General features: G+C 48.5%; 1 protein-coding gene across 3 annotated transcripts in view; it reads left to right on the top strand.

The window, feature by feature from the left end:
• Positions 1-23,800, top strand: part of LOC142587462 (uncharacterized) — a 182,471-nt gene that overhangs the window by 61,758 nt on the left and 96,913 nt on the right. The gene's annotated exons all lie outside the window — the stretch shown is intronic.

Consider the following 23,800-nt stretch of genomic DNA (forward strand, 5'->3'; position numbering starts at 1 on the left):
CAAACCTTTACTCTTCTCCGTGATGCTATCTGTATCTCTGCGTTCTTCTGGTTATTTGTCTCGTTCACACTTTGTGGTTTTGTGCGCCGCACCTGCACCTAACAGTCGAGCGCAGCGATGACAGCGAGAAGAACGTCTGTACGTCAATCCGTTGCAAGCGTATGGGTCTATCGTGTCACTTATAATACCACTACATAGCAGTCAACGCCGGGGTGCGTCCTTTCTCGGGCAACCAAACATACCTGCAGTGTGATGGCGTACGCTGCTTGAAAATTCAAAAGTGCGTGAGGCATTTCGCCGACAAGTGTCGCAATGAATAGACTGGGCGTGCAAAGATTGCTAAGAAATCAGGGTCGTATATGTCAATAAAAGCGATACACCCTAATTAGAATTTCACTTGTGTTTGACTTGCTAAGTGGTCACGTATAATTAACTGCTAAATCAAATAACGCATACCAAGTACCCTCCACGCAGCTGGGTCATTATGAACGGGACTCGCATCATGAACATGGATGGATGGATGGATTTTATGAGTATCCCATTTGGTTGCGCCACCAAACTGTTTCTATTATACTGCCTAATGTACTATTTAGGTTTAAGAAAACACGATGAATACCCATAACCAAATTTTATGACCTCATATGGTGAACTTTCTCTTTGTACGTCTCCGTGTTTGGTCATTTCCCTAATTTTATTGCACCAATCTTCCAATCGCGTCTTACGAATCTCTAGTGCGGAAATGTTTACTTTCCCCTTGCCCTCGTTGAACCCAAGGGCTTAAAGGAGTCCAGTGGTGCCTAAAGCGGCCGCTGGTCAGATCGCTTCACATATTAATAAAATATGGTCTATCGTTACCCTAGCTTTGCTGCAGCAAGCACATGGTTTTTCTTCCTTTTTATACCTCGCTTTATAGGTGCGTTGTTCAAATCCCGGTGCCGCGCAATTCTCCACCGGAAAATACAAAAAAAACGTGTGTTGAGAAAATTGCACAAACAGGCCTGGAGTGCGGCCTGATCCCGGTGACCAGAACCGGTAACGCACTCTCTCACCAGAGCAGGATTGGCCACCCTGGTGCAGTACTTGGCCACAATCTCCTATATGAATACAACAATCAAACCCCGGCCCTCAGGCCCCAGCAGCCGCGAAGCAACTGACCACGGCGGCGGTCAGATCTGTGACGCAGCAGAGGGTGCTAAGAATACCTGGCTCCGGACAGGCCGCCATTGGAATCTGAACCTGGCAACGTTTAACGTTAGAACGTTATCTAGTGAGGCGAGCCTAGCAGTGTTATTGGAGGAATTAGGGGAAGTAGATGGGATATAAAAGAGCTCAGGGAGGTTAGGAGGACAAAAGAAGCGTATACAGTGCTAAAAAGCGGGCACGTGCTGTGCTACCGGGGCTTTGCGGAGAGACGAGAACTAGGAGTCGGATTCCTGATTAATAAGGAAATAGCTGGTAACATACAGGAATTCTATAGCATTAACGAGAGGGTGGCAGGTCTTGTTGTGAAACATAATAAGAGGTACAAATTGAAGGTAGTACAAGTCTATGCCGCTACATGCAGTCATGATGACCATGAAGTAGAAAGCTTTTATGAAGAGGTGGAAACGGCGATGGGTAAAGTCAAAACAAAATACACTATACTGATGGGCGACTTCAATGCCAGGGTAGACAAGAGGCAGGCTGGAGACAAGAATACCCATAACCAAATTTTATGACCTCATATGGTGAACTTTCTCTTTGTACGTCTCCGTGTTTGGTCATTTCCCTAATTTTATTGCACCAATCTTCCAATCGCGTCTTACGAATCTCTAGTGCGGAAATGTTTACTTTCCCCTTGCCCTCGTTGAACCCAAGGGCTTAAAGGAGTCCAGTGGTGCCTATAGCGGCCGCTGGTCAGATCGCTTCACATATTAATAAAATATGGTCTATCGTTACCCTAGCTTTGCTGCAGCAAGCACATGGTTTTTCTTCCTTTTTATACCTCGCTTTATAGGTGCGTGGTTCAAATCCCGGTGCCGCGCAATTCTCCACCGGAAAATACAAAAAAAAAACGTGTGTTGAGAAAATTGCACAAACAGGCCTGGAGTGCGGCCTGATCCCGGTGACCAGAACCGGTAACGCACTCTCTCACCAGAGCAGGATTGGCCACCCTGGTGCAGTACTTGGCCACAACCTCCTATATGAATACAACAATCAAACCCCGGCCCTCAGGCCCCAGCAGCCGCGAAGCAACTGACCACGGCGGCGGTCAGATCTGTGACGCAGCAGAGGGTGCTAATAATACCTGGCTCCGGACAGGCCGCCATTGGAATCTGAACCTGGCAACGTTTAACGTTAGAACGTTATCTAGTGAGGCGAGCCTAGCAGTGTTATTGGAGGAATTAGGGGAAGTAGATGGGATATAAAAGAGCTCAGGGAGGTTAGGAGGACAAAAGAAGCGTATACAGTGCTAAAAAGCGGGCACGTGCTGTGCTACCGGGGCTTTGCGGAGAGACGAGAACTAGGAGTCGGATTCCTGATTAATAAGGAAATAGCTGGTAACATACAGGAATTCTATAGCATTAACGAGAGGGTGGCAGGTCTTGTTGTGAAACATAATAAGAGGTACAAATTGAAGGTAGTACAAGTCTATGCCGCTACATGCAGTCATGATGACCATGAAGTCGAAAGCTTTTATGAAGAGGTGGAAACGGCGATGGGTAAAGTCAAAACAAAATACACTATACTGATGGGCGACTTCAATGCCAGGGTAGACAAGAGGCAGGCTGGAGACAAGTCAGTGGGGGAATAAGGCATAGGCTCTAGGAATAGCAGACGAGAGTTATTAGTAGAGTTTGCAGAACAGAATAATATGCGGATAACGAATACCGTTTTCCGCAAGCGGGTTACCCGAAAGTGGACGTGGAGGAGCCCGAATGGTGAGACTAGAAATGAAATCGACTTCATACTCTGCGCGAACCCTGGCATCATACAAGATGTAGACGTGCTCATCAAGGTACGCTGCAGTGACCATAGGATGGTAAGAACTCGAATTACCCTTGACTTGAGGAGGGAACGGAAGAAACTGCTACACAAGAAGCCAATCAATGAGTTAGCGGCAAGAGCGAAACTGGAGAAATTCCGGATCAAGCTACAGAACAGGTATTCGGCTTTAACTCAGGAAGAGGACCTTAGTGTTGAAGCAATGAACGACGATCTTATGGGTATCATTAAGGAGTGCGCAATAGAAGTCGGTGGTAACGCCGTTAGACAGGAAACCAGTAAGCTATCGCAGGAAACGAAAGATCTGATCAAGAAACGCCAATGTATGAAAGCCTCTAACCCTACAGCTAGAATAGAACTGGCAGAACTTTCTAAGTTAATCAACAAGCGTAAGACAGCGGACATAAGGAACTATGATGTGGATAGAATTGAACAGGCCCCCCGCAGGGGCGTCTGCGTAAGCAGGCGTTTGGTGTGTTGCGACACCACGTACCCGAGCACACGAGGGTTGGACCCTCCCGCGTGTAGCCGTGCGCGGCTTAGCCGTGTCCGGGGAAAAGGGGATCCTGGGGGTTGAGCCGATGCCGGGTGTTTGGACCGTTAAGGCCCCCCGGCGGAGGCAACACACCTCTTTGGCCTCTGCTTCACGTAGACGGCACCCCCGGACTGACCCACCCGGGGGAAATCGGCAGTCGCCTTTTCCTGTCCTCCTCTCCAACCTTCGTCTTTCTCTCTTACCTTTTTCATCTTTCCTGTCTTCTCATCACTTCTCCTCACTTCCTAGTTTCCCGGCGGCAAGGGTTAATCTTGTGTAGCTAGCCAGCCTTGGTTATGCTGTATTTGGTTATAGCAGCGATGTACGGCTGGCGTTGGCAGGGTTTCTCTACCAGGAACTTCTGTCACGTCCCCCTGTTGGGCTCCATGGTGGGTGGTCGGCATCGCGGCCGAAAACGCAACATTACTCATGGAACATGCTTTTCCTAAACTACCTGATCGCCCTCAGAAACGAGGGCGCACCGAAGAAGTTTTTCAGTTTTTCGGAAGACAAGTCCACAATTTTCCTCGTTTTTATGTCATCCACGCAGTAAAACCAGCTAAACAAGTGCGAACAATCTCCCCGTTCCTTGTATCTAAGTCCCTTACCGAAGTTTTTGGGCCAGGATATAAGGTGTCGAGGATGGCTAGCGGTGACCTCCTCTTGGAGCTCCGCGACCAGAAGCAATTTGAGAAACTGCCTCAGCTAGTATCATTTGGGGAGACCCAAGTAGTAGTAACCCCGCCCCGCACGATGAATACCTCTCGTGGCGTTGTCTCGAACGATGATTTGCTGGAGCTCATTGAGGCTGAGCTCTTGGAGGGCTTCAGTGAACAAAATGTTATAAATGTCAAAAGAATCATGATGAGGCGAGATGGTAAAGAACATGCGACCAAACATCTAATACTCACCTTCAATTCAAGTGTCTTGCCCGAGTCAATCGAGGCCGGGTACATCAAGCTCCGTGTAAGACCATACGTGCCAAATCCTCTCCGATGTTTCAAGTGCCAGCGTTTTGGCCACAGTTCGCAGAGCTGCCGAGGCCGCCAAACTTGTGCGAAATGCAGCGCGCACGAACACTCCTCTGAAGCTTGTGAGAATGCTTTCCACTGTGTAAATTGTGATGGCGAGCATGCCGCATACCCGCGGTCATGCCCTTCTTGGAAGAAAGAAAAAGAAATAGTAACGATCAAAGTAAAAGAAAACATATCATTCAAAGAGGCACGCAGGCGGGTTCCATACCTTCCTAAGGCCAGCTTTGCCGAAGTGGCGCGTCAGGGGGCAGCGTCACAACGGCCTCCGGCGGCTGTCCGACCCACAAGCCGTGAGTCGGCAGTTACGCCATCTGCCCCCGCGGCGGTTGCAGCTAGCGCTGCTCCGTCTACCCAGCAGACGGGACCACCGACCCCGAAGGTGGGCGCAGCCGAGGCTGCCTCACCCTCTCCCGCCCCTTCTAGCGCTGGCAACAGCAGGCGCACCCAAATTCCTCAGGGTGCCCCATCGACCTCCGGGCTCGTGGGCGCAGGGGTCTTGCCCTCTAAGGCGGCACCCTCCCTGACATCTCGCTCGCAAGAGCACGTGTCCGGCGCCTCACTAGAGGCAATGGACACTACACCAACCCTCAAGGCGCACCAAGCGCCTAAGGAGCGGCGAGGCTCCCTCGAACGCTCCAGAAAAAGCAAAACCCCGGTTACAGGGCCTCGAAAGAGCTCTGTAATCTAAGGCATCACTTCCGTTTCCGTAAACACAGCACCAATTTACTTTAAAAATGAATACACAAATAATTCAGTGGAATGTCCGAGGTCTTCTTAGAAACCTTCATGATTTGCAAGAACTCATCCACAAAAATAGTCCAAAAGTGCTGTGTTTACAGGAAACACACTTAAAATCCAAGCACACAAACTTTCTCAGTACGTATGTTACGTTTCGCAAAGATCGCGATGATGCCGTCGCATCATCGGGTGGTGTGGCGATTCTCACTCATAAAAGTATAGCATGTCAACCTTTACAGCTACGAACGCCCCTTGAGGCAGTGGCGGTGCGAGCTGTTCTGCTAAACAAACTCATCACTATTTGCTCGCTTTATATACCCCCACATCACAAATTAACAAAACATGAATTTCAATCCTTTATAGATGAATTGCCAGAACCTTATCTGGTTCTTGGCGACTTCACTGCACACAACTACCTGTGGGGCGACCCTCGTATAGATGCGCGAGGACGTCTTGTTGAACAGTTCCTCTTCTCTTCTGGTGCTTGTCTACTGAATAAGAAGGAAGCGACATACTATTCTCTTGCAAACAGAACATTTTCTTCAATAGATCTTAGCCTAGTCTCCCCATCACTACTGTCTGAACTTGAATGGGAAGTTAACGACAATCCTTACAGGAGCGACCACTTCCCTATACTACTTAGAACATACAAAGAAAACGAATGTGTACCACAGGCTCATAGGTGGAAATTCGATATGACTGGGAGAAATTCCGAACCTTAACTAGCATATCATGGGATGACATGTCCTCATTAGAAATAGATGCTGCTGTGGATTACTTTACAGCTTTCATTATAGATGCCGCATCTAAATGCATACGTGAAGTAAGTGGCTCGGCATGCAAACCGCATGTCCCGTGGTGGAACGATGAATGTAGAGTCGCACGTAGGAATCAAAACAAAGCGTGGGGGTTGCTACGCGCTTCGCCCACTGCAGAGAACCTTGTTAACATTAAGAAAGTTAAGTCTGAAGGCAGGAGAACCCGCCGACAGGCCAGAAGAGATAGTTGGCAAAAGTTTTTATCGAACATCAACTCGTTTACAGATGAGGCGAAAGTCTGGAACCGCGTAAATAGAATTAGAGGGAGACAAACATATTCACTCCCTCGGGTAAACACACAGGGTGATACGCTGCAACATCAGGCAGACTCACTTGGGGAGCACTTTGAGAGTGTGTCAAGTTCAAAACATTATTCGGAATCCTTTCTGAAATATAAGCAAATAGAAGAATGTAAGCCACTCAAAAGAAAATGTCTACAGAATGAATCGTACAACTGCCCTTTCAGTATTGCCGAGTTGAGAGCTGCCTTGAGCTCATGCAAGAGCTCTGCACCGGGAGATAACAGAATCATGTATGAAATGATCAAAAACCTACACAATAACACCCAAGTTACATTACTCACACTTTTCAACACCATTTGGGCTGCAGGATGTCTCCCAACTGCATGGAAAGAAGCCATTGTGGTTCCTGTTTTGAAACAACGCAAAGATCCTTCCTTAGTGGCAAGTTACCGCCCGATCGCCCTCACGAGTTGCCTTTGTAAGTTATTTGAAAAAATGATTAATCGGCGACTCATCCATTTCCTTGAAATGAGCAAAATGCTTGACCCCTATCAGTGTGGCTTCCGAGAAGGGCGCTCCACAACTGACCATCTTGTACGTATTGAAGGACATATTCGTGACGCGTTTGTACACAAACAGTTTTTCTTATCGATATTCCTTGATATGGAGAAGGCGTACGATACAGCATGGCGCTACGGAATCTTAAGAGATTTGTCAGAAATGGGCATTCACGGTAACATGCTAAACATAATAAAAAGCTATTTGTCCAGTCGTACTTTCCGCGTAAAAGTCGGTAACGTACTTTCGCGTCCTTTTACGCAAGAAACGGGTGTACCGCAAGGAGGCGTGCTCAGCTGCACACTCTTCATCGTGAAGATGAACACGCTTCGCGCTTCATTACCACCGGCAATCTTTTATTTTGTCTACGTGGACGACATACAAATAGCTTTCAAATCCTGTAACCTCGCAGTGTGCGAGAGACAGGTACAGCATGGCCTGAACAAAGTGTCGATGTGGGCAGACAAGAATGGATATAAGATCAATCCTAACAAAAGCTCTTGCGTTCTTTTTACAAGAAAGAGAGGAATGATCCCAGATCCTAGCTTAGAACTGGGTGGACAACAAATACCCGTAAACAAAGAGCACAAATTTCCAGGTGTTACACTTGACTACAGACTCACTTTCGTTTCCCACATAAAACATCTTAAAGAAAGATGTCTAAAAACGATGAACATAATGAAACTCCTATCCCAGACTAGATGAGGTAGTGACAGGAATTGTTTAATGAAACTCTATAAAAGCCTCATTCGATCACGATTAGACTATGGCGCCGTGGTCTATCATTCTGCCGCCCCGAGTGCGTTAAAGATGCTAGACCCTGTCCACCATCTAGGTATCCGCTTAGCCACGGGCGCTTTCAGGACGAGTCCCGTTGAAAGTTTATACGCAGAATCGAACGAGTGGTCACTTCATCTCCAGAGAACATACATCAGCCACACATATTTTCTAAAAGTGCACTCTAATCCTCAACATCCGTGTTATAATACCGTTAATGACATGACATATGCTACACTCTTTCATAATCGTCCCTCCACAAGACAGCCTTTCTCGCTGCGTGTTAAGGAGCTTAGTCATGAACTGCATGTTCCACTCCTCGAGCTTCGCCTAATGCCTCCAGCTAAGCTGCTACCTCCTTGGGAGTGGCAGATGATACAATGCGATATATCTTTCATGCAAGTCACAAAACACGCTCCAGAGATTGAACTACAAATGCATTTCCGGGAACTCCAATACAAACACTCCTGCGCGGAGTTCTACACAGACGCATCGAAGTCACGCGAGGGGGTGTCCTATGCAGCCGTCGGCGCATCCTTCTCGGAATCCAATGTACTGCATCCGGAAACAAGCATCTTTACGGCTGAGGCCTACGCACTGCTGTCGGCTGTAAGGTATATAAAGAAATCAAAACTCGAGAAATCAGTTATATATACGGGCTCCCTAAGTGCTGTGAAGGCCTTAATGTCATTTTCTAAGCACAAAAACCCAGTCATCAACGAACTCTATTCCGTCCTATGTAAAACGTATATATGTAACCAGCATGTCATGATATGCTGGGTGCCCGGTCATAGGGGCATCGAAGGCAATGTTCTGGCGGACCAGATGGCCACAGCAATTGCATCGTATTCTGTAAATCCTACCGCAACAGTCCCTGTCACAGATCTGAGGCCCTACTTGCGCAGAAAACTGCGGAACTACTGGCAACGCTCGTGGGACATGGAAACAAATAATAAACTGCATGTAATAAAGCCACAATTAGGTTTCTGGCCTCCTGTAACAAAATCCCGCCGGACAGATGTCCTATTCTGCCGTCTAAGAATAGGACACACTTTTGGCACACATAACTTCTTACTCACAGGAAACGAGCCTCCAACCTGTGGTAGATGCGGGGAGAGGCTGACCGTCCTCCACGTCCTACTGGAGTGTCGGCAAGCCGAACCCGAAAGAAAAAGACATTTTCTCTTAGCATACAGGCACCACATCCCCCTTCATCCTGTTGTGTTACTTGGTCCAGAACCACTCTTTGACACCAACGCCATCTTAGGTTTTTTGAAAGATGCTGTGTTGCATGTTATTAGCCCCACACGTTCGTAGCGCTTCCTCTCTCCAGAGGATGCCGCTGCGATAATTATTTTGAATAGCACATGTCTCTAGGCCCTTGTGGTTCAAGGGCTCTGGCGAGGCAGTAGTACTGTAAGCAATTTAACGTCTCGCATATTTTAAACAATGCATCATTCCTTTACGATGGATTTTAATCTTCACAGTCTTCGTCATTAGTCATCGCCATAATTTTATAGCACGTAGATTTTACGCACTTTACAGCCAAGTCACATCTTCCATACTACATCGTTAACCACCATTGGTCATGGCGCTCTTTGGCCAAACCTGGCCCTTGCGCCACAAAACACCACACATCATCATCATCAGAATTGAACAGGCCCTCAGGAACGGAGGAAGCCTAAAAGCAGGGAAGAAGAAACTAGGAATAGGCAAGAATCAGATGTGTGCGTTAAGAGACAAAGCTGGCAATATCGTTACTAATATGGATGGGGTAGTTCAAGTGGCTGAGGAGTTCTATAGAGATTTATACAGTACCAGTGGCACCCACGACGATAGTGGAAGAGAGAATAGCCTAGAGGAATTCGAAATCCCACAGGTAACGCCAGAAGAAGTAAAGAAAGCCTTAGGAGCTATGCAAAGGGGGAAGACAGCTGGGGAGGATCAGGTAACAGCATATTTGTTCAAGGATGGTGGGAACACTGTCCTAGAAAGATTGGCCGCCCTATATACACAATGCCTCATGACCTCGAACGTACCGGAATCTTGGAAGAACACTAGCATAATCCTAATATATAAGAAAGGGGACACCAAAGACTTGAAAAATTATAGACCGATCAGCTTACTGTCCGTTGCCTACAAAGTATTTACTAAGGTAATCGCAAATAGAATCAGGAACACCTTAGATTTCTGTCAACCAAAGGACCAGGCAGGATTCCGTAACAGCTACTCAACAATAGGCCATATTCACACTATGAATAAGGTGATAGAGAAACGTGCGGAATATAACCAACCGTTATATATAGCTTTCATTGATTACGAGAAAGCGTTTGATTCTGTCCAAACCTCAGCAGTCGTGGAGGCATTACGGAATCAGGGTGTAGACGAGCCGTATGTAAAAATGCTGAAAGATATCTATAGCGGCTCCGCAGCCACCGTAGTCCTCCACAAAGAAAGGAACAAAATCCCAATAAAGGAAGCGTCAGACAGGGAGATACGATCTCTCCAATGCTATTCACAGCATGTTTACAGGAGGTATTCAGAGACCTGGAAAGGGAAGAATTGGGGATAAAAGTTGATAGAGAATACCTTAGCAACTTGCAATTCGCTGATGATATTGTCTTGCTTAGTAACTCAAGAAACCAATTGCAATGCATGCTCACTTGATTGGAGAGGCAAAGGAGAAGGGTGGGTCTGAAAATTAATCTGCAGAAAACTAAAGTAATGTTTAACAGTCTCGGAAGAGAACAGCAGTTTACGATAGGTAGCGAGGCACTGGAAGTGGTAAGGGAATACATCTTCTTAGGGCAGGTAGTGACCACGGATCCGGATCATGTGACCAAAATAACCAGAAGAATAAGAATGGGCTGGGGTGCGTTTGGCAGGCGTTCTCAAATCATGAACAGCAGGTTGCCTCTATCCCTCAAAAGGAAAGTGTATAACAGCTGTGTGTTACCAGTACTCACATATGGGGCAAAAACCTGGAGGCTTACGAAAGGTTTCTGCTGAAATTGAGGACGACGCAACGAGCTATGTAAAGAACAATGATGGATGTAACGTTAAGGGATCAGAAAAGAGCAGATTGGGTGAGGGAACAAACGCGGGTAAATGGCATCTTAGTTGAAATCGAGAAAAAGAAATGGGCATGGGCCGGACATGTAGTGAGGAGCGAAGATTACCGATGGTCATTAAGGGTTACGGACTGGATTCCAAGGGAAGGGAAGCGTAGCGGGGGCGGCAGGAAGTTAGGTGAGCGAATGACATTAAGACGTTTGCAGGGACAACATGGCCACTATTAGTACATGACCGGGGTAGTTGGAGAAGTATGGGAGAGGCCTTTGCCCTGCAGTGGGCGTAACTAGGCTGATGATGATGATGATGATGATGATGATGATGATGATAGGTGCGTGTTCTAAGGCATCCTGATATCGCTTCGAAAAATAATCAGCTTCCCTTTGAATTATCATAAATTGTCTTTTACCTCATTTCGTTTTTCTCTATTTAGCAGTCACTCATGGCACGTTTTTTTTTCCATTGCCGCCAGCCATGAAATTACTTCAGCCTCTCTGACTTTCCGCTTGACGTTCTTTGTTGCGGTGTTGCTCACGCTACAGGCCTCATACTTTCTGGTAAGGTTTCTAGTTCTTTTTCCTCCAATGTGAATCAATGTATTTTCTTTACAAATACATCAACACTCTCCCAGCCCATTTACTTTCTTCCATATTCCACAGTCGTTCTTCACAATGAATTTTACTGTGAGCTTCCCTCACTTCAAAACTAGTCCAGCCCATATCACCCTGCACAGCTTCATTTGTAGTCTTCCCGTGAGTGCCCAGTGCGTGGCGACCCCCTGACCTTTAGTTCCCATCGAGTCCTGTTTTCACCCGTGATGTCAAGCAAACAACCGCATTTCCAAAAGTCCTGGAACCATTACACTTTTCCCCATACCCCGGAGCACCTCGTACAGACTGTATCCCCATAGCGCTCTGTCCACTATTATGGCTGCATTTCTGTTCGCCTTTGCTGTTATGGTGTTTTCCTGTGTTTCCATATATCTCTAGCATTCGTTTATCCATATACCAAGGTATTTCTATTCTTTTACCTGAGATATTTTCTTGCGCTGAATTTTCACAGTATGTTCACTGTTTTTATTGGCTACCCATAACACCTGATTTCTTAAAACTAAATATACAACCTAAATTCTCCCGTTCTTGTCCAAGATATTAGCCAGACGTAGCAAATCACTATGCTTGCTAGCAAGCAACAGAATGTCGTCCGCATGAAATAAACCTGGAAGCTGCTGCTATACTACTGTACCCGCCTGTTTGTATGAGAGATGAAACCCGATGTTACTTCCTTCTAGCGGCCTCTGCATCCTCACCATGTACACTCACCCACAAAATATTGCGATGTGAGCGAGCGAGTGGCGAAGCGACCCTCCTCCCCTTTTTGCGGCGCACCCCTGGTGTCGAGACGGACGCCTGCGCACATGCGCGTCCCTCCGAGACTGCAAGCGTGCATGTTTCCGCGCTTCCTCCTTGCACGCCCGGTGATATCCGAATGCAGCCGCGAGGTGCCCGTTGTTACGTTTCGCCTACGACGCGCGGTATAGCCGGCGCTGATGCAACGGACGCCGGGCTTCATTCAAAGCGGCGGACATTTTGGCCCGTTCAGCGCTGCCGCAACGCCTCCCCGCCAAGCGCGTCCAGGCATGTTTCAATGCCACGTGTATTCGTGTGTGCGTGTGTGTGTGTCTGCATGTTGGTGCCCACGCTTGTCAAAGCGCGGCAGCCGGGGAGAGGAGCTCCCCAAGTGTCAAGCGAGGAGGTCTGAACGGCGCCGGCCCGGCGGATGCGTCACTACACTCGTCTCCACGTGTCTCTCAGCGTGTCCGTGCCCCGCCGTCACGTGCGCCTCTGACGAGGCGTTCCTTCTTGCCCTCGACTCCGAGAGTATAAAAGCAGCTGCTCCCGGACGCCAAGAAGGAGGCTCCGATTTCGTCTGTTGAGTAACGTGCTCTGCCGTCTCTCCACTTCGGTCGACCTGACCGGCCGCTCTTTTGCGATGCTAGAATAGACAAGTTGTTCTGTTAGCATTCCACTCATGCTTTGCCAGGACCTTTGGATGCTTCCAGTTGTGCCCCAGGCCGCCAGGCCAACGCTACCCTTGGGGCTTGCGACCCCGATTGCGACAACTGGTGCCAGCGGTGAGATTACAACAACTGTTTGCCAGCGGTGAGATCGCGACAACGGAGCCCAGCAGCGAAGATATGCGGTTGACTGTATGCTGAGCAGCACAACGACCATCCGGGAGCAGTGCAACGAGCCCTGCGTGATGACTGGTTGCCTGCAGCGGAACGACTGCGCTGAATTCTTGGTTGCGAGGTTTGGTGAGTGCGGGACTTTCTTCTTCTGAGTTTTGCCAGGCTTTTGTTAGTGTAAGGAACAGAGCTGGTAATTGTGGTTGTCGTTGCTGCCGGGTCAGTTTGCGGCAAGACAATAGTAGGCAGTAGAGAAAGCAGCATTCAGAGCAGCCATGGATTTGAAGTCGTTGCGCAAACTGAAATTGCTGGAGCTTGCAAGAGACTTGGGTCTGGATGTCTCAGACAAACTCAGAAAACCAGAACTGCTGAGGGCTATTCTTGAGTTAGAAGCTGAAGCTGACGAGCTGTCGGAATGCCTTGAGACCATTGAGGAGAGGGCAAAAAGACAGGAGCGCGACCTTAAAGAGCAAAAAGAGAAACAGGAGCGCGAACTTAAAGAACAGAAAGAGCGAGAGCAACAAGTGAAAGAAAAAGAGCGCGACCGTCAACACGCTTTGGAAATGAAGCGTCTCGAGGTAGAGATGGAACGCGCTCGTAATGGAAGTCAGGCACACGGTGCAGGAGAACGAGTACCGTTCAAAATGACTGACCTGATGCGGTCTTTTAAGCTTGGAGAGGACATTGGTTTGTTCCTGGTTAACTTTGAGCGAACGTGCGAGAAGCAGTGCTTCTCTCGGGAAACGTGGCCACAGCGCTTGCCCACTTTGTTACCCGGCGAGGCGGCCGACGTAGTCGCTCGCTTGAAGAGAGAGGACGCAGAGGATTTCGACAAAGTGAAATCGAGTCTGCTAAAAAAGTACAGGCTGTCAGCGGAGGCGTTCCGTCGGAAGTTTCGGGAAAATGAGAAAGGCAGAAGTAAGTCATATACAGAGTTTGCCTACAGGCTAATGTCAAACATGCAGGAGTGGCTCAAAGAAGAGAACGCGTTTGGTGACCACGAGAAAGTTCTGCAGTGTTTCGGGCTGGAACAATTTTATAGTCGGTTACCTGAGATCGTGCGATACTGGGTCTTGGATAGGCCAGACGTTCGTACGGTGGCTAAAGCCGCCGAGCTAGCCGAGGAGTTTGTGACGCATCGGGCTCGCGGAGCTAAGGACAGTCAAAAGGGTGAATTTGGCTCCAAGTTTGAGAGGCCAAAGTTCACGCCCATGAGAGCAAGGGGGGACACACGTAGTGCGGATGCGAGTGAAAGTCCGACCGAACGTAAGGAGACGGCGGCAGCCGAAGCCGAACGCAGAAAGCGGCTCGAGACGAGGCAAGTGCGCGTATGTTATACGTGCCAGAAGCCGGGTCACTTTTCGGCGCAGTGTCCGGAAACAAAAACAAAAGTCGTGTTTTTGTCATTATGCAGCGCTGACGAGAACATGAAGCTTCTCGAGCCATACATGCGAGACCTCCTCGTGAACGGGAAAGAGTGCCGAGTGCTTCGCGATTCCGCAGCTACGATGGATGTAGTTCACCCCTCTTACGTAGAAACCGATATGTTCACGGGCGAGTGCGCATGGATCAAGCAAGCCGTGGAAGCTCTTAGCGTGTGTCTGCCCGCAGCAAAAGTGCTTATTGAAGGACCTTTCGGAGCGCTTGAGACGGAGGCCGCAGTGTCATCTATGCTGCCCCCCCCCCCCCCAGTACCCATACCTATATTCGAACAGGCCCGATCACCTCCTGCGCGAGAAGGGGCTTTTGTTTGGTGAGGCTAGCGTTCAGGCCTTAACCAGATCGAAAGTTCGGGAGCTCGCTGCAAAGGCGGTAGTTGCGGGGCCGACGTTGTCGAAGAATGTGAAAGGGTCAGAGGCGCAGCAAGCTGATATTCAGAGCACGTCCGAACTGAATAAAATTGAGCCTGTAGCGTTGAAGGCACCAGATACTGGAGAGGAAATGCCGGACACGGGAAAGTTAGAAGAGCTATCTGCAGATTTGCTCATCGCGCCTACGTCAGACGGACTTAATATGTTGCTAAAAGTTAGCCGGACGGCTTTGATAGCCGAGCAAAAAAAGGACGGCAGCGTAGAAAACATACGCTGCAATGTCAAGGAAGGTATCGGCAAGAAAAATGCTCGTTTTGTAGAAAGAGGTGGGGTCCTGTGCCGGAAGTATCTAGACCGCAGGGGAGTGGAGTTCGATCAGCTGATCGTGCCTCAGTGCTACCGTCAGGATCTGTTGCGCTTGTCGCATGGGGGTCCGTGGTCCGGACACCTAGGAGTTAAGAAAACTAAGGACCGTCTCTTGCAAGAGTACTATTGGCCAGGGTGTTTTCGGGACGCAGACCACTTTGTGAGGACATGTGACACCTGTCAGCGGGTGGGAAAACCAGGGGACAAATCGAGGGTGCCGTTGAAGTTGGTACCTATCATTACGGAGCCTTTTAGACGGCTCGTTATTGATACAGTGGGACCTCTGCCGGTAACAACCACGGGGTACAGACACATTTTGACTGTGATCTGCCCAGCGACAAAGTTCCCTGAAGCAGTGCCGCTTAAAGAACTCAGCTCAGTTGAGATAGTCAATGCGCTACTGTCCATATTTGCGCGAGTTGGTTTTCCTGCGGAAGTCCAATCAGATCAGGGCACAGTGTTTACTAGCGCTTTGCCGACAACTTTTCTCGAAAGGTGTGGGGTAAAGCTGTTACACAGCTCAGTGTACCACCCACAGTCGAATTCCGTTGAGAACCTCCACTCCGTCATGAAGCGCGTGTTGAGAGCATTGTGTTCTGAACAACAAACTGACTGGGAGCTGTCTGCCTGGGCTGAGGTTTGCATTAAGGATCGCGCCGCATGCGGCTACGGGGTTTTCGCCAGCTGAGCTAGTGTACAGTCGCTCGCTGCGATCTCCGCTTCGCATGCTTCGAGACGGATCACTGCCCTCTCCAATGGCTGCAGACCATCTCTTCCACAAATGGCCGCCTCCTGCGCTGGAGCCTCGCTTTGCAACAATGTTCCTTTGAGGTGCGTTACAAAAAGGGGAGTCTCAACGGTAACGCGGATGGCTTAAGTCGAAGCCCCTAATGTAGGAATCAGCCTCAGAGTTGTTTGTTACTGATGTTTTTCTTCCTGAGGCAGGATTTTTAACATATTGCTTTTGTTTAGTGTTTCAAAGTGATGACGTGCTTTCTAGTGCAATTTTCCAATTTGTGGACGTGTTCTGGGTGCTGCTAGACTACTGTAAGGAACTAGGCAGTAGTATAAAAGGGGAAAGAGCCTGGCATGGCTTAGTGAGGGTCGTTTCGTGCTTGCTGACTGAGCGGTTGAGTTTCGGCGCAGTTCTAACGCTTGCTGGGAAGGAGAGAAAAATTGCAACTCTCCCGAAGTCACTTTGCAGTGTCCTGTGTGAACCTGAACGTGAGAACGAGGCCTTCTCTGTGCGCTGCGCTCAAGAAACGCAGAGGGACGACCGACTTCGGTTATGAGCATCATCGAGCAACATCCCTCCGGACAGCGGATGCAGTCCCCTGACCATCGGGATCTCCTACCTCCGGCGGGGCGGTCTGTTAGGTTTCGCCTACGACGCGCGGTATAGGCGGCGCGGATGCAACGGACACCGGGGCTTCATTGAAAGCGGCGGACATTTTGGCCCGTTCAGCGCTGCCGCAATGCCTCCCCGCCAAGCGCGTCCAGGCATGTTTCAATGCCACGTGTATTCGTGTGTGCGTGTGTGTGTGTGTGCATGTTGGTGCCCACGCTTGTCAAAGCGCGGCAGCCGGGGAGAGGAGCTCCCCAAGTGTCAAGCGAGGAGGTCTGAGCGGCGCCGGCCCGGCGGATGCGTCACTACACTCGTCTCAACGTGTCTCTCAGCGTGTCCGTGCCCCGTCGTCACGTGCGCCTCTGACGAGGCATTCCTTCTTGCCCTCGACGCCGAGAGTATAAAAGCAGCTGCCCCCGGACGCCAAGAAGGAGGCTCCTATTTCTTCTGCCGAGTAACGTGCTCTCCCGTCTCTCCACTTCGGTCGACCTGTCCGGCCGCTCTTTTGCGATGCTAGAATAGACAAGTTGTTCTGTTAGCAGTCGACTCATGCTTTGCCAGGACCTTCGGATGCTTCCAGTTGTGCCCCAGGCCGCTAGGCCAACGCTACCCTTGGGGCTTGCGACCCAGATGCAACACCGTCTTGCGTTTGGCGCTGTGGTGGCTTTGACGGGCAAAACATCGTTTATACAATGGAAATTGAGAGTTCGTTACCTTTTTGCCTGTCTCCTTCTATAGAGCACCTTTTCTGTCATGCTTTTCTGCGGGAGCAGGCTCTCTTCGTAAAAAGAAGGAAACAACGAAGATTTGCCACGATAATGGGCAGCGCAAAAAAAAAAATTATTTGTTGCGTTCGCCACGAACTAATACCACGACTCTCTCGTCGAGGCTGCTTGAGGCTCTGCAGAGCTCTGCCCTCGACGACCAAACCTGGGCGACCGAGCACGCCCGCGAGGCGCCGGCGAGGCAAGCCCTCGACGTCCCTTCTTGGGAGGCTTAGGCCCGGCCATCATCAAGTACTGGTTGCACAATAAAAGTTTATTCCTCCTCACCCTTGCGTTTACCACCGGGCCCTATGCGTCAGCGCTCGTGACTCGACAAAAAGCGGCCGCAGCGGCGCGCGCAAGATCACGCTTCTAAACACGCTCCAAGTAGTTGCGCCCGTCAAAGCATTCCACACGCCCATCGCAAGAGGGGCACCGCCCGGCTACATTTGGATATCGCCGGCGCGCATGCCGGCGCGCAAGGAGGAAGCGCGGAAACATGCACGCTTGCAGTCTTGGAGGGACTCGCATGCGTGCAGGCGTTGGTCTCGACATCAGGAGTTCCCTGCTAGCAGGGGAGGAGGGTCGTTGCGCCAAGCGCTCGCGTACCCCGAAATATTTTGTGGCCGAGTGTACATCATAAACAGCCGTGAGGAAAAACGGCACCCCTGCCTCAGTCCCTTGTTCGTATCAACTTTCTCCTGGCTCCTCTTCTTTCCCATTCAATGTAAACGGCATTTTCTAGGTAAATATGTGTCAAAATCTGTAGACAGTCGTAGCCTAAGCCTTCCCCTTCCAGGATATCTGAAACAATGTTGCGGTCTGCGTTGTCATACGCTCCAGTAATGTCTAAACAGCCACAATAACGGTCTTTCAATACACTAAGTAAGTTCAAATAAGTTGTCATCCACACGCTTTCCTTTTCTGAAGCAATTCTGAAGTTCTCCCAACATGCCATTATTCCCTGTCCATGCATGCAGCTTTAATTTGATTGCTTACATTGCTAACTTGTATATTGCCGATGTAATGGTGAACGGTCTATACGAGTGGATTCTATCTTTCTCCCCATCACCTTTATAAATTAAATTCATTCTACTTTGTCGCCAACTGTCTAGTATTCTTCTATCTTTTAAAGTTCTTTTTCCCTGCTTTCACCAGAGCTTCCTTACTTTTTCGTCCTAGTTCATTATTCCGCCTAACGGGAACCTCGTCTAGCCCTGTAGCTGTGCGCTTAGGAATTTTCTATTCGGCATTTTTCCAGTTGAAATTTGTTAACACCACATTATTTTCCACCTGGCTCTCTTTCATACTCTTTTCTTCTTCAAATACAATCTCGTCATTGCCTTGGAAAGATTCAGCTGTTACTTTTCGGATGTAATTTATTGGCGCTCCTCCTTCCAGTCTGTTTTCATCTTCGTGTAGGGTATGTTGTTGTATTGTTTTTGACTTCCTGTCTAATAGTCTTTTGTGGTTCCAAAATATTCTAGGTGCGGCTTTCTTTTTCTAACCTATTTCTGACAACCAACGTTCACTTTCACCTTTTATTTTGCTTGCACCAGCATTTGAAGCATAGACTTTTTCTCCCGGTATATTTCCCATTTACTGGTTCCTTCATGCTGCGGCAACTGCGCCTTCTTTGCCTGCCTGTGCCCTCGAGATGCTTTCTGTCGTTCGGTGATCGCATCTCGTATCTCCCTTTTGCACCAGCTTTTCGGTTTCTTTCATCCTTTCCAACGAACATGTTTCTCTTTCTGTATTTCTGTCGTTATAGCACTTAGAAGCTCACCATATTCCCATTCTTTACTTGGCCATTTGCCAAATTCTTCCTCGACTCTAGTGACTATATTTTCTATTTGTTCATCGTTCAAATTTGGACTGGCCATTTTGCGCTCCTTGCTCTCTTTCTCAACTGCATATCCCATTTTCAAAATGATGCGTTTATGGTCACTCTCTATGCTGCTATACTCATCCTCGTCAATGACCATTTCTCTAAATTTATAATTAATTCCTTTTGACAGCAGACAGTAATCAATGATCAACTTCCGTTTTCCCACTTCCCACGAGATCTGGCCTTCACACTCAAGCCCTGTATTCACAATCACGTGGTTACGTTGCTCATAAAAATCTAGCATTGACTTCCCGCTGTTGTCGGTATAGCCATCTACATCCTGTAGGTGGGCATATATGTCACCTAATAGGATAATTTTGGAATCGTTCCCGGAACCCTTAATATCTGCACTTATGCATTCTACTAACTCTTCAGTCTTCTCTGTGCATATATTTCTGGTCCACAAATACGCTACGCCCAGCCAAGTTTTCTTTCCACTCATTGTACCTGATAACCAAACATGCTCTTGACGTTTTGAATATACTCTTTTCTATTTGGCTCCCTGATGGTTGAGCATTTCGACTCCCCCTACTTTCCTTTCCGACTTAGTTATGTTGCACCCGTTCTAAACATAATTCTAAATCACTGGCGGTTCGTCCGAGTCTCTAACGTGCGTTTCTGTAACCGCATACAATCATATTTGCTCTCTATTTAACTGCACCTCAGTCTCTTCCCACCTTTCCTTTCTTCTGCCGCCCTGCATGCTGATGAAACCTATTGCAAGGCGAGCTATCTTGCTTGTTTTCCTTCCTATTCTGTTATTGACGACGCTATTGCAGCGTCAATGTTCCTAGCGAAGCCATGTTTAAAGCCAAGCACTTCGATATTTAGTAGGCAACACGCTTACTACGTAGTAGTGCTCTAAATTATTATTTAAATTTTGGGCTTTAACTTGCGAAAATCACGACATAATTGGGAGGCATGCCGTAGTGGGGGACCCCGGATTAATTTTGACCACCTGGGGTTTTTTACCGTGCCTCCAATGCGCGGTACACGGGTGTTTTTGCGCCTCGCCCCAATTAAAATGGGGCCGCAGCGGCCGGGATTCATTTCCACAACATTGAGCTAAGCAGTGCGGGACAAAAAAGCATGGTGGGCCAATGTTATTTCATAGTTGACTTTTAGTTTTCGTTTCTGACTGCAGCGGTGCTGGAATGGCAGAGCGCCGACCTCGTATGCGGGAAGTTCTAGGATCGAATCCTGGTGCCGCTGAAAACTCGCCGATGTTTTATAATGGAAAGAGATGTGGGAGAACCTAGGCCCTCGGTTATCCACATGGGCCCTAATCTTATCTATACAGGCTCTCATATCACTTGAGATTTGCGAGCGTCTCTGGGTGCTCATTGTCCCACGACAGCTTTTGTGAGGTAGTGAAACATCCGCCACTGCTTTGGAAAGGAGACGTGTGCTACCACCCATGTACTACCACCGCGTACCTACCCTGTGCTACGCTCGGAAACTACGCGAGTTCCATACCCTTGCAAGGACACCAACCTATTGTGATTTAAGCGGTCTGAGGCTGCCAGATTCTTTTTTGAATAGCCTTGGTGTAGTGCAGGTCTTGGTTCCTTCACAGCAAGTGTAGCCGTCTGAACGAACTTGTGCCAAGCAACACACCCCTGAAAAGCCGGACGGCCGTCCGAGCGGCATCTTTTACCCGTCGTCCAATTCGCTGGGTGTTAACTGAAGCTCACTGAAGCATATACGAGTATATGATTTCGCCTTAGTCCAGTTCAAGTTGAACGATGATATATATATATATATCTATATATATATATATATATATATATATATATATATATATATATATATATATATATATATATATATATATATATTGTTAAAAACGGCCCAGCTGACGAGCAAGTTTTGCCAGCCAGTTGCGCCAGCGGCGTCAACTTTCTTGAAACGCCACCGTTACGCTGTAGCCTAGTCGCCGTTGTAACAGGATGCGTTCGGCGGGCCAGCTATTGTTACTGAGCCCGCCACCGCCGCCCTGGTCTGCCACGTGTGGGGGAGTGCTCGCGGGAACGTAGTTCCAGGTTCCTTACCACGCGCCGTCCAAGACGCAAGACAATCGGCACCCGGCCGCGCTGTGGGGGTCAGTTCGGGGAATAAAAGGCAACTTTCCTGACAGAAGCCCCGAGATCAACGAAGTCCGTCTGACGTCGGCTCGGGAACCTGAACCTGTGCGGAAGTGTGTGTGTGTGTGTAAGCCGTCCCGCAGAGAGGCGGCTTGTTTACGATGACTGGACGAACGTTTCCGTCACCTTGGGTCGAGGGGGGGACCGAGTGTTTATAAACCGCTGTTGTGCGGATGCTCAAGGTACTTTTCTAAAGCAGTCATGATACACTGAAGTACTTTCTCTCCCTGTCATGCTAGACTGATGTAGATGCTGTAAATAAACCAATATTCCTCGTTCTCGATGAGAAGCAGTCCTTCCCTTCATCAACGTACGCAGCGTGAATAAGTTGGACGATGGCATGGGCCAACTACCGTCTAATTCATGCCGGCCCCCTATCTCGACAAAGGGTTCCGAGCGACGGGGTTGAGCCTCCAATTCTAACAACGTGCATATATATATATATATATATATATATATATATATATATATATATATATATATATATGTGTGTGTGTGTGTGTGTTGGAGTTGTCCGGGCGCGTGATAGAAGTGTGGCCGCGGCGTCCGCCTTTCGGTGTGGGTGAAATGATAAAAACGCCCGTGTACCACGTATTGGGGGCACGTTAATGTAACCGACATGGACGCAATTACTTTGCAGTCTCCCACTATGGCGTATCTCTTATGCATATTGTGGCTTTTGCGCCCAAAACTTCAGAATTTATATATTTATCAAATTCTGCTGCGTACCTGCTTGCGATGACTGTAGTTATAACCAGAGGGCCCGTATTATGATTTCTGAATTGCGTACCAGGGCAAAATTCAAATGAGCGAAAATATACTGCTTCGTACGTTTTCTAATACAGCTAATGTTCATAAGAAAACCTGAACCCACCATGTTACCTCGTGAGTATAGCGTTGCTCGGCTGAGTTAGTGTTGACGGGTTTGATCCGAACCACAACAGCCGCATCCAAATATGTGCGGAATGCAAAAAATGCTGCTATACCGTGCATTAGCAGCGCGTTAAAAATGTCCAGGCACTAAGAAAATAATCGGGAATCCCCGCTACAGCGTCTTTCATCATAAAATGGTTGTATAGCCACGTAAGATCCAAGAATTCATTGATATTTTTTTTCATTTACCAAGCCGACTGGGCCAGATAAATATATGTTTGCGTTTGTGTTTGTGTGTGTGTGGTTGTGGGTGTACAACCTAAGTGTACGACTAGATTGCAAGACCCATTATGCGATTGGAAACAACACATGGGACCAACGGAGCCCATTTTTTGTTCATGACACATATGAGAGCATTGGGAGCTCGGCTTATCCGAAGGAAGAAATATACATGTTGACAGGTTGAGAACCCAAAGTAGACTGGCTTCATTAAAAAGTAAAAGAAGATTTGACGAGTAGTAGTGCTGGCGCCCCAGTGGGGCAGCCACCTCGCTTCCAAAAAAGAGCAGGGGTAAGGGCCTCCGACCGCGGCGACAACGAAGTGACGGATAGTCGCTTCAAGAGCTCCCCCAATAGAATCCCGGAGCTTCAGGTGTGAGTGACGGAAAGAATGAAGTAGTGCTCAAGATCGGCTGGTTTCACGTGGTCGCACGACAATGTCGCTTCTTTGCCGCGAACATCAATCATCAAGGTTTCCTCTGAACACGAAATCACAAGAAAGCGTCCTGCCTTCAAAGGAAGGAGTCAATGTTGGCTTAATAGAGTGGCATCGCAGAAAGACGTACGTGGTTGTTTTCATCATCAGGAAAGTAAACACAGTCTGCCCATGAGCGATAAGCGGTGGGGGAAGTGTAGGTCGAAGCCGTTCGAGCCAAGAATGTAGCATGTCTAAGTGCTGCGTGGCCGCAGGCCACGCAGCACTTAAGGACGTTGAGAGGGGTCTAGCTGTATGCCGAAAACCTGACCTGGAACGAGGATTGCTGACTCATAGAGCATCGCGGCTGCACGAACTCCTAGGTCATCCTTGATTGTTGTTCGCAGCCACCGTAGTACTAGGGGTAGCCTTTTCACCCAGGGCTGTCTTTGGAGAGTGGTGGTCAATGACGCCTTGATTTGTCAATGGAGACGCTCGACCATGCCGTTGCTCTGTGGGTGGTAAGTCGTGCTATTATGAAAGAAAGTGCCGAGCAGTCTCCCTGGGTAGAAAGAAACCAAGCTTTCGAATTGCCGGCCTCGGTGAGTAGCTCTGCGCAAAAGGAAACCGAAAATGGCATCGACGTTGCAACAAAAGCTTTCGTCACAGTTTTGGCCGTGAAGTACTGGAGTCCCTTGAGTACCGGTCGACACACACACACAAGCTTCTTAGAGTGGAAGGTGTCCCACCAAGTCTGAATGAACATGATGGAAACGGCTCTCTGGGGGTCAAAAGTACTGCACCGCAGAACGTGTGTGCCGGGTCACTTGTACGGCTTGACAGGCTTGGAAATTTTTGCGCAGCTTCTAGCATCTTTCTTGATCCCTGGCGAGAGGAAGCGGTCTCTAATAGGCCTCTGTGTAGCTCTGGCGCCGGAATGGCTTCGCCGGTACAGGAATTCGAATATT

Source organism: Dermacentor variabilis, chromosome 7 (genome assembly GCF_050947875.1).
Source record: "Dermacentor variabilis isolate Ectoservices chromosome 7, ASM5094787v1, whole genome shotgun sequence".
NCBI lineage: Eukaryota > Metazoa > Arthropoda > Arachnida > Ixodida > Ixodidae > Dermacentor > Dermacentor variabilis.